Genomic DNA, 12953 nt, shown 5'->3' with positions numbered 1-12953 from the left:
AATGCTTAAAGCTGCATGATTTGTGATTCAACTCTCTTTAAACTCAAAGGTGCAGTCACAGATTTTAGACGATGACCTCAAAATGAAGCTACTTTGAAAGCAATAGAAAACAGCTTCTACTATGTAATTCAAATGGGAGAACAGAATATTAGTACATCTTCATACCGCCCAACAATTCCTACAAAACACAAGTAACCCAAACAAAAAAAATGATTCTGTTCTGGGAAAGGATAGATAGATAAACAGACAGACACATATAAACACATCTATTATACACTACTGAGTACAAAAGAAACACTCTTTGTGCCGTATAATACTTTTGCCGTAGGCTTGGTTAGGAAACACTTTGTTAGTAGGTGTGTTGTCTCTAGGCAGCAAAATGCCTGAGCAAAACATTACAGAAACGTAATGGAGCTGGGAGAAAATAAGAAGAGAATCCAGTAAATGTCTCTCCGGCATTTCCCATAGAATATATCTGAAGAGCTACTCAACTTCCAGATCCAACAAATGGTTTGTAGATACAGTTTGTATGAGTTGTGCTACCTGTGCATTTCCTTTGTATTTATTACAATACTAATATGCTATAAATCTAACTGAGATTGGATATACAGAAATATACAAATAAGGTATGAATGGTCGAATTTTGTTAAAACTAATTGTGTGCAAAAAATAGTGTTTATTTGCTGGTTCTCAGCCTCGGCAAACAGCACAAGATGCAAAAAAAAAAACCCTCCAAAAAATGGTATTCTAATGAAATTTCTAAAATAAATACACCAAAAAGAAACACACCATCAATTACATTTTTACTGTTAAGTCTGTAGAGGTGTCATGACGGTATTCCACAAAAGATAATATTTGATCAGAGGAGGATTAAAAGACAAAGAGGAAATCAATAGGAGCTAACGTTGTTCCTTTGCAAGTCAACATGTGGCTGTATGATCTAAAAATATTAACTACTGCAAGATTTATTTAACCACTGATTAAATATACCAATATCTATCCATTCTAACTATATCAACGAGAATAATATTTGTTGAGGGGTATGAGGTGTAAAATGACATACCACACAACCTCATGCAAGACCTACTGACATGGATTGTGTGTTATTAACCTTATTATACCTTTTATTAACAAATTGGAATCTTTGGAAATGACCTAGCAAAGCCCCAGAAGCTTCTGGTAAGATGTGTTTAGTCCTAGCCTGGGTCATAATAACTATAACTTCAAATAAAAGTCATACAAGTTTATTCACTAAAGGGATCAGGAGCGTTTCTGAAGTGGCTTTACTAGTCATTATGGAGGGCTGACACTGACAGGTTTCTCCAGTATGGAGGGTTGATCTTAACCTTCATAATGTATAATTCAACAGGGGGAGGAGACTGGAAGAAACCTCACTGATTTAACTATACATTATACAGGGCCAGCCAAGCTTTTTTTGCAGCAGAAGCTTACTGGGGTTGGACCTTCAAAATGTTTAGTCAACGAAAACTTTAGTTAACAGACCAAAAATACTAGCATAAAAGGTGCTGGGTACAATAAGTTACATTTACTGGTTCTTCATTGCTTAAAGAAGTATATCATGTGTCCCCTATGCTGGAAATTAATATCCCTCAATCTTGGCAAAAACATTGATTTAAGAACTTAACAAGAAACTGTTTTTATATATATATTGTCAGGACATGGCATGAGGGAAGTGTAAACTAAGGGTAGAAAGGAATGAAGGCTGACAGCAAGCAGCAGGATATGTGATATTTTCCTGGCATGAATCATTCACAGCAGAGCTCTAAGTTACATCAGCTTGGAGGGGAATCGTTGACTTTTCTCTAGTGGGATGAGAAGGTGCTAAAAAAAATATGAGCAGCTAATAGTATGAAGAATATTAACTAAGGTTTTACTTTTTTATTATGGGGAGCTCTCATGGTGTCAAAACTATAAACCAAGATTGGGGTGCCACCGGAAATGCTGATTACAGTCCGTTAGGATGGGAGACCTGCAAACCATTAGATAGCGGCCTGTGTATGGACGTGGGTTGAGCTACAACACAGGGCTTAGGAGCAGAGGATATTTAGAGACCTACATTTTTCGTTTACCATATCACACGTTTTAAACTTTTATTTGGACAGTGTGATTGGCGGCTGACATGGAAGTTTCTTAAACAGGGGAGATACGTATGTGCAGACAGGTGGCGGTGCAGTTGACGGTTGTGGTGGGACTTGTAGGTGAGGTTTAATCACACTTAGTAATGAGAAACAGCGCAGGAGTAGTAGTGGGGTTGATACGGTATCTTATGGTACATAGCGTGTCAGCATTGAAAAGTATCATCCTTGTTGGTTTCTTGGCTGTGCATGTGCAATGTATTCTTGTATTGTGTCTACATGTAGTTTACTTTAGTTGAGGTTGGCCAAAGGGTGTGAGGGTCTGAAATACATAGGCACAAAATGTATATATCTTAGGTGCTTGGGCACAATGAGCACCTCATTTAATTGTTGTAAGGATAGAGTTTTCTATGGTTTCAATGTAGCATTTTTTGTATAGCAGACTGAACAATTGTTCTATGAGGTTTAGCCAGGCTATTGAATTGCTATGTTTTTTGTTACATCGTTGAGACCAATTAAGGTTTAGCTCAATGTCTTTTGCATGGTATCCCTGTTGTCTCCTACTGCAGGTGCTGAAATAAAGTAGGTGGATGAGAAAAAAAGAACTTCCACTAATTAGCACCATCGTAAATCTTTGGTGAGTTATGTTTATATTTTTTACTGTTTCTTAAAAAATAAATAAAATATGCAAAAGTGCGTGAACAGTTGGTCCAAGAGAAAAGCTCTGCCCTAAACCATGTTAAAGGCCAAAGTGGCATCTGTTTGGAGGAACAGGCGTAGGATGAGTATGGAAACACAGTTTAATTATGCAGTGTTACATGTGTTAAATGTTGTAGTGATAACCGGTGCAAGTGAAATGTTAATATATGCAAACATAAGGAAGACTGTGTCGATTTATGTTCTTTATTGATGGCAATGTGATGTGTGAAGTGTATTTTAGAACTGTAAAGTATGAATTATGTGGATTACATTAGGACTAAAACAGATGCGAAGTAAGACACACAGGTTAAATCTTTGCTGGTCAGAAAAATTTTGACTTTAGTCCAATAACAAAGGTATTACAGGATTCTGCAACATTCTGTTACTTTGCATCTGCGTTACTGGACTGTTATGGCCTAGGGATAATGTAAAGATAGGGGCATTAAGCCAAACACAGGGTTATTCCTAGTCTTCTGTTGTGTTTTATAGTACCTACACTTAGTATTAACATCATAAAGTATTTACTTGGTACACATGGGAGTCCTTCTTCAGTGTTGAGGGAACATCAAGGTGAATGTATGAGTTAGTGTCTAATCAAAAGCTTTGAGAAGCCAGAGGATGGTGTCTTCTTGTAGTATTTTCAGAAAAGTCATATTAGAGACCTCAGTTATTGGAATCCCTCTAGTTTCATACTCTCTTCTTTTCTTTCTACTCCTTTGAAGCAATAACTGGCTTCAGCGCAGCACAGAGAGTAAGTTTCACCTCCTGTGCACTAAGGTTGAAAACGTGGACATGCAAGCTTGTACTAATGGACATTGTACGAAAAAATAGTACTGGGGTCCATTACAAAATCTGTATAGTGTAAGTGTGTGTTAATGGAGGGATGCCCTCCAGAATGCTGCATCTAGGGGTCAATGAGTGTGGGCTCACCCCATGAATTCATGATTCATGTAATGATGCACTTCTTTGACATTGTTTATATCCCGATAGGATATAACCAAGAAATATTTAATGCCATCAGCAATTCACCATAATAGCCTATAAAACATAAATATGTTGTTGTTGAAAATGGCATTTATAGATCTTTCAAACAGTTGCACAATATCAAGCATATCACTTTATCTCATCACTGAAAGTGAAACTGCTCTCTTTGGCAGATGCTACTGGAATTTGTTGCGTATCTGTATATTGTGTAGAATAAAATGTATTGCTGGCTTCATTTATAATATATGCTAAACATTAAAAGACATGCATTGTTTCCTTAGAAAGAACTTGTGTACGGCAATACAGAATAATTTGTATTATTGCATTATTGTTGTAGAGACCGATGGCATCAAGCAAAGCTCATGCAACATGGGCAGACCTTCAGGAAAGGTATCTCAGCTACGAGATTTTTTTACCATTATATAATTATTTGCATAAAATAGACTTAACAGAATTTGCTTGTAGGCACTGGAATTTACCAGGCTTCTGGGCTGTTGTTTCATGTCAGGGTGAGGAGTGGGGTTTGACCATACCCATTCCCATAGCCACCATCAGCGCCAGTAGACATATTGGCGCAACGGAGTCCCCTTCTGGCACCAAAGCCAGCTCCACTAAGCTATTTACGTATACGGTACTGTTGTGTTTAGTATGTATATAGTATATAGAGTATAGTATGTATATAAAATGTTAGAGCCAGTGTGGGTCTATCTATCTATCTATCTATCTTTCACACTGGCTTTGAATAATAAACATTATAACACACTAAACATGTATACACACATTCTGACTTGTACCTTGTATATACAGTCTATATATATATATATATATATATATATATATATAACTGTATAAGTCAGTGTCTGTGTATATATGTATAGTGCTAGAGTCAATGTATGTGTTAGTGTATGTTGTTGGATAGTGTGTGCGTTTACATAAGAGTGTGAGTTTATGGTATTGGGTGCGTGTTACTGTATGGCATAAGCATGAGTATGTATATTGTTATGTTGTGTTAGAGTCAGGATATTGGAGTGTTAAAGGTGAGCCTAGGCTTTCTGGTGCCTGAGAGAGGGAGAGGAGGACCAGGAGAAAGAAAGTGTTTGAGTATAAAGATTTTATTAAGAACAAAAAGTACTTTATAAAATAATTTTGGCCAAATTGTCATATGCTGACACTACTTAATAATGTCCCGTTTATCCACTGCACAGCACTATTTTTTTCCCTTGGGAAAATAAATACCCAACAAACCCGAAGAGTTGTAAATTACACACTTAATTGAAATAATTTACATTCCATAGATATTAATCTTGGCAATGGTGCCCAATTACCTGATTGACAATTTTAATTGCACAAATACGGAGAGATAGGAACTAATTTGTAAATGGGCTGAAAAAATCATGCATAGCACTGTACTTAGGTTAAAATGTCATTTTGCACTGTAATATTTTACAAAAATGCCTGGTATGATTAAATTAAACAACAATAAGAACAGCTCTGGAATTAAGAATGGATGAAAGGGCTACATGTGGAATGGCCATTGAGCATAGGGAGCACTGCGTATAGGTTACTGGCCAGGCTTCCATTGAAGCCCCATTGAAGGGGCTGCCTCGCTTTATCTTTAATAAGGTCAGATACATTGAATGTTTTAGGGTAGTTAGAGTTTGCTGGGTATTATGTTTAACAGCCCTGGAACCTTAAGATATGATAATGGCTATAGAGTCATAGGTTCATCATGAGGAGTGTTTGGGCTCTAGAGTTTAGATCACAGTCCATGATTCAACATCAATAAGGGGCTGCCTCATTGGGCATTGAATATCACTAGCGTAAATAGCGCCCAGGGTTCAGGTCAGTGTGGATAGGGCAGAATGGATTTGATTGAGGGAGGGGCTGTGGCAGGAATCATGGGAGGGGTATAAAAAGATAGAGCCTCACCTTTATTAATACTATTCCATGTAACATGGCCATACCTATGATGCTAAGTGTTAGGGGAAAGCTGAGGATACAATGGGGGTTATTTATAAAGAGCAATTCAGGGGCAAGTTTTTAAAAGAGGTCATGTTGCCATAGCAACTTGGACCATGCCTGCTGATAGGACGATTCCTTTTAAAGCTTTCTCCCCAAGTTCTTTCTTCGTAGGTAAGCCCAAACATCCCTGGTAACCTATGAGAACATATCTTTAAGTGTTGTTTCGGACTTCCCTGTTTATTGTTGTTGTAGACTTGTAAGCATTTAGAAACTAAACACATGTATTCGCTGTCTTAGTTTAAACCGAGTGCGGCAACAATATGGCCTGTTGCCACGAGCAGGATGGGAAAGTCTCATTGAGATGACTGCGTATGAAAATGCCATTTTAGCAAAACAGAGGGCTAAAAAAAAGACAAAACTACTCCTGCCAAGGTAAGGACAAAGACATGTTTGTCGCCTTTTGCGGTTATTTTTATATAGGTACACATAATGCTTATCAAAAAATCTATCCTACTAAATTTCATAATGTTTCAGAAATAGGGAAACATTGTCAATATGTGCAATTATCATACAGATATTTTTCACAACATCTTCTAACATACTTGCCATGGAACTTGACATGATTGTGTAGTTTAATATTTTTTTCCCAACATCTTTACAATAGATGGGGAAATATTTCATACTTACCAACATTTACCTGGAACACCAATGGAGTACCGCACTCCACCGCTTTATCCTCCAGTGCAGGGACTGATTTGGGCATTAAACATGCGTAGCTCCTGGCAGTCCTGGGAGGAAGGACTGTTACCAGGACTGTCCTGGATAATCGGCAGCTGTGGTTAGCATATGATTATATTTGACCTGCTGCTGTGAATATGTGATTCTATCAAAAATTTTCTTTTTGTAATCCAGCATCTCAAATGATGACTCCAGTTCCACCATTCATACCAGAAGAGGGAGCAAGCAATATGACAGGTAAATTGCCCTTTTTCACACCAACGTTCTAGAAAGGACATTGCTGTTATTTATGTTTTCTGTGGTAAATATACATAATGGCATTTAATGGCACATACGGTACTTTAGTGTATTTCTTGCCAGATATTGGAAATGTGTTTTTATGCAGTTTGATATTTGGAGTCACACTAATTTACCATTCTGCCGTAATGCTCAGAAAGATATTGATAGTGTGTTGATATGTTGGTGTGAAACATTGAAAAAACCCCCTTTTTGGACCTTTTGTTATAGGGACACTCCAACCATGATATGCACTTTAATGCATATGATAGGTGTGTGATCCTGTTACATTTTTGTGTGCTCCATTTTGCAGACGCATATGTAGAGTCTGCAGATTCCCCTGAAATGCATTATTTTCCTTTCTGGCATCCTTTAAAGGAGAAGTTAGGTGAGCCCTAGTCACCTTATTGAGTACAACATGGTGTTATATTCACTAGCAAGTTATGCTGACTTCAATGTCAATTACTCTCCCTGCCCTCTTTTATTCTTCTTGGATATATACTGTTGTGCTAAAAAATTGTCATAGCCTGGCAGAAATTGCTGTCACGTGGATTCACTGAGCAGGCTAGATACTGAGCCATAGGGAGTAGAAAAGAACTGTCAAAAGAACCGCGCAACAAGGTAATGGAATTTTATAAAGATGGAAAAGGATATAAAAAGCCAGTGCCAGTCGGTACTGTTCAATCACTTATTAAGAAGTGGCAAATTCGGGAATCTCTTGATACCAAGGCAAGGTCAGGTAGACCAAGAAAGATTTCAGCCACAACTGCCAGAAGAATTGTTCGGGATACAAAGAAAAACCAACAGGTAACCTCAGGAGAAATACAGGCTGCTCTGGAAAAAGACAGTGTGGTTGTTTCAGGGAGCACACTACAACGAGACTTGAGTGAACAAAAATGAGCTGGATAGTCGCGTTGCCAGAAAGAAGCCTTTACTGCGCCAATGCCACAAAAAAGCCCGGTTACAATATGCCCGACAACGCCTTGACATGCCTCACGGCTTCTGGCACACTGTTATTTGGAGTGATGAGACCAAAATAGAGCTTATGTTCACAACTGGCCGAAAATTTGCATTCTTCCGCACGAAAGCCATGCATGGGACGCTCTTGGACTTTTTAGCACAACAATGACCCTAAGCACAAGGCAGTTGACCCTCCAATGGTTACAGCAGAAAAAGTGGAAGGTTCTGGAGTGGCCATCACAGTCTCCTGACCTTAATATCATCGAGCCACTGTGGGGAGATCTTAAAAGTGAGGTTCATTCAAGACAACCAAAGACTTTGCATGACCTGGAGGCATCTTGCCATGATGAATGGACAGCTATACCACCTGCAAGAATTTGGGGCCTCATCGACAACTATTACAAAAGATTGCACGCTGTTATTGATGCTAAAGGGGGCAATACACAGTATTAGAGGACAAAGGGTATGCAGATGTTTGAACAGGGGTCATTTCATTTTTTTCTTTGTTGCCATATTTTGTTTTTTTCAATGTTTTCACTGTACTGAACTAAAAGAGATCTGCCATGCAAAATTAGAAACATTAACCGAGCACAATGAACCTATATATAGAATTTGTTTCAGATATTTGTAGAAACATATTAACAAAAGCATTAAAAATGAGAAAATGTATTGCTGATATCAGGGAAAACGTTTTAGTGATTATACCTCAAACAGGCATTTTCATTTTGTTATGATTGGAGAGTTTTTTTGAGAAAAGGGTCCACTTTTACTGCAGTCCTATGAACAAGATGTAGGACGAAGTTTCATTGAAAATAAAAAGACTACTGTATACTTTTCATGTTGGGTTATTTACTATTTTTTAAGCAAAATAGTTAAAAATACATTCTATAGGGCAATTTTTAATTAAGGCACATATTCATATCCTTTAAGTGGCTTTTCAGAAACTACAAATGCCCACTATGATGTAAGAATATCTGTATACATGAATTGTGTACTCCTAGGTACCACACAATGCGTGCTTGGAAGTGTCTTTTAATACCATTTCCGTTGCTATGTATTAACCAGGTCTGAGAAACACCACGATGTCTACAAAACCCATTCTGTAAAGAAAACCGAACAGCGTGGAAATGAAAAGACAAAACTGGTAATTTCTGATTTTCTACAATGAATTTTCATCTTCTATTTTAAACCTGGTGCATTCATTTTTTCTAATGAGGCAAACTGTTTATATCGATTGAAGTTCTCATCTGTCATGCATATTTTTAGGAAAACTGTTTAAAAAAGAAATAATTTTTTAAGTGTATTTTTAGAAATTTCGAGATAGCAGGGCATCATTTCATATCTTAGAACGATGGGGCATCTTGTGTAAAACTGGTTTAAATTACATGGATTAGCAGTGTTTTGTCAAGCTTTGAATATTTCAACGTGCCTGCGTTTAGATTTGTTTAGATTGATTCTAGAAATAGTTTATAAGTCTTTTATCATAATATATTTGTAAAACTTACCAACATTCTTCATTGGGTAGAAGGACACCACATCAAAGCAAGTATATAAAATCGCACTTTATTTGAGGTGTTGAGTTGCAGGCAGAATAAGGGAGACATTTTTGGTAATGCAATAGGAGCTATATGACGTGGACTAATGTTTAATGTTTGCCTCCTTCGTTTTTGGGAAACAAATTTCATATCGTGACCATTCAGTTCAGATGAAATTCCAAGGCTTTTTTATTGTAGAAACCAAATGTTTTCTCTCCCTTTCTCCTGCGAGGGAAAGTCTGCTAAACCAGTCATATTTCTAACAAATATCCTGAGATTTCACGTTTTATTCATTGGGGTTTCCGCCACAAAATCTGAATGCACGAGTCTGATGTACAGTCTCAGATACTCTGCTCTACTAACATCAATAAGGAAAAGTATTGAACTAGAACAGCAGTCGTATATTTTTTCTTTTTTATAGGAAAATGTAGTATTTAAATATTACACAGAAAACCATCCTTTTGCCATGGATTTTGTAAACTCCTTCGTGTCGGAGATGTTACTCAGTGAGATTATCCCAGATGTGTTAATTGAAGCCCTGACTGAGAACCCCACAAAGGTATGAACCAAACAATGTGTACGACAAACCTATTCCGTTACCTATATAATTACGCTGATGTGTATGAGGAAGCCGTCATAATGTTTATTTATTTATTATCATCGTCACGCTGTATACAGGAATTGGAACGAAAGGGCCGTGGTCATTAACTGGGCAAATATTTAATCAAATCGATAAAAGAAGTACTTGGAAAATGGTGAACTGTTAAATGCTGTAAAATATTTTAAATGAAGTATCTTATTATCGTAATAAAGTACTATATGTAATGTAGTGGAGTGCCAAGTTTTTATTATGTGTAGAAGGTCATACATCCAACATAAGACCTTATCTTGTTAAATATACCGAGCCTCGCAGACAAGCCTTCCTTTCTTATAATACCTTCGTTGATTGCCCAGTGGAAGCAGACGGTGAAGCAGGTGGGAGCAAAAATCAAGGCTGGGAGGTACTGGGAGGTACTTCTAGTGCTACAGGGAAAAGGTGGATAGACCACCAGTTTGGATAATGTTGGAGCTGTGATATTAACTGACCTTAAATTCTATGTTTCGATAAAGAGCATCAAACAAGGTGATCGGTCCTGCACGGGAGGGGGGGTGTCTCGTGATGTATGGGCCTGATTTAGTGAATAGAACTGTAAAATGTACCATTTGAGAAGAGCGTCAGATATGATTTGAATTACCAATCCACACTTGGTTGATTGATTACAGTGCTGTCTGAAACATGCAATTGAACAGAGATTGGCGCTACAGCCAATCAGTACCCATTTAATACCCAAAAACATGTCATTTTGAAGAGAAACACAAACAATAACATGTAATTACAAGAAATGGGACATTAACTTTTTTTTTTTTTTTTTTACTAACGAAGGTATTCGAAGATTATTTATCTGCACTATATTTTACAGATATGGCTGCAATCAAAGAAATCAAATAAAAAAACAAGGTCAAGGGAAGAAAGAACTAAGTGAGTATTGGAAAATTTTAGGTACTGCATTAAAATTTGTTAACATTTATATTATTTTATAAGGCTATAAATTCAGAAGTGATTTGCCATTCCTTTAATATCCTAAATGTTTGTTTTATTTAAAATAAGTGTAGATGCAATATCTGTTTATTCATTCTATGATTTAATATTAATGCTGGTGATTTACTAATTGCTTGAGTTGTATTCATTGTATATTTTCCCAGTATCACTTTTCACTCCATTTATGATTGTATGTACCACGAGGAAACATTGCAAGCTTTTACGTTTGTCTATTCTCCAGCGGCAACTACGGCAGAAGTATGCGAGATCATTAATTTTGGGGGCGCAATTTTCAACGTTCCTTTACCTCAATTCACTTTCTGTGCAGACCTGGTGGGATATAATTTTAAGTAACAATAGTAAACAAAAATCACTGCCTAACAGTTTCATATGTGCATTATTATCTAAGTAAATGTGTTTTCATAATAGTTGTTTTTTTATAGTTAAATGGTATACAGTTGTCAACAATAGCTTGTCACAAAATAGCTTGAAGGAGAAAAGTAAGAGGAGATGTGATAGAAAAAAAATGTAAATACCTAGAGATTTAACAAAGTACAGGAAAGGAGAAGAAATGCTAGAACAAGAGGTCATAATCTAAAACTTGAGCGTCCAGAGTTTAGATGTAATAAAACAAGGTATTATATTACTGAGAGCGTAGTAGATAAATGGAACCATCTCTCAACAGCGAGGGAATTTTAACATGTGATAGGCATAAGCTTCCCTGAATCTTTTACACATAATAGAAACCAAGGTATCAAGACCAGTCCTTGGCTAAATTAAGCCACTTTTACACTCCAAACATGCATTTTTTTGATACATGGAGAATACCAGTGTAGGGATAGATTTTTTTTGCCTGTCCCCATGCATTGTAGAGGCTTCCAATTCACCACTACGAGGACTAAGACAAATTTGTAGACATTGGTGGCATTTTGTGTAGCGACTGCGAGTCCCTTCTTTTGTCCAGGCACCTTAAGCAGCTGCCGGCACTAAGACATGTAAAACGCAGCATATAATTCATATATATTTGACTGACAATCTTAATTAATTTTGTTGCTATTTCTTTACAATTACAGCAACATGTTGTGGCATGAGTTGATGAATGAGTACAAACCAGTGTTTGAACATTTCATTCGTATACTTCAGTTTTAAAAATTATTACTGCAATATATTCCTTCATGACCTTTAATGTGGCATTTGGTCCATGAATTGCAAAAAAACTGATGTATAACAATCCCATTGCATTTACGATGCAATATTTGTCTTCTGTTACATTAACGACCTTGGCATATTCAGCTAAATATATACGGTTTGATTTATGGACATTAGCAAGCAACTTTTTAGTAAAAATCAGTAATACATGCAAATAAATGTAAGAGAAAAATATATATAAATATGATATTTAGCCCAGACTATAAAAACATGCAATACGTGTATGGCTTTCCATTTTCACAAAACATATTAAGATATGTTCCACCACTTTCTCGACCTTTTCTTTCTTCTTTCCCTTCTCTTTTCTCTTCCCCTGTGTTTAAAGGTTATAAAATACGGTGTGTTGTTTGTTCTCCTCAATAGGAAAGTATATTTTGTAAGTGTATTTTGCAAATTGTTGTATATAATGTGTTTTGATCAAGCTCATTCACTGAAATAAGGAAACATAAACATGACGATTTATATATATATCATTTTCTGCCGTCGCAAGTATCGTAATTTATTGATCCGAAGAAGTAAAATAAAAATAGCGCTTTAATACAATTCCCCGTTTTTCTTCATGTGCTAAATAATTTCCTCTATACTCCAAACACAATCAGGTTTTCCTGAATCAATACACCACCACCGCTTAATTTAATTGTTCTAACGGCATTTGTCCACCTAGCTTAAAACACTTTGGAGTTGAACGTATCGAGCCGTTGTGTCAGTGTAACTTCATTTGGTAGTGAATTATTAACTTCCCTTTGTTTAGATATAAAAGTATTCCAAGCTTAGTATAAAATATCCTTCTCTGTAAATGCAAACCTACAGGGTACTTTAGTGTTCTGGTTTCCCATTTTACCAAGGATGTTACAGACCTGCCAGTTGTGATCAGTTAACTTTACCAACAAAAGGTGGTGTTTGCTTATGTTTTAA

This window comes from Sceloporus occidentalis, unplaced genomic scaffold (assembly GCF_023333645.1).
Source record: "Sceloporus occidentalis isolate IW3139 unplaced genomic scaffold, rSceOcc1.0.p SCAF_35, whole genome shotgun sequence".
Taxonomy (NCBI): Eukaryota; Metazoa; Chordata; class Lepidosauria; order Squamata; family Phrynosomatidae; genus Sceloporus; species Sceloporus occidentalis.
This window is presented reverse-complemented; position numbering follows the sequence as displayed.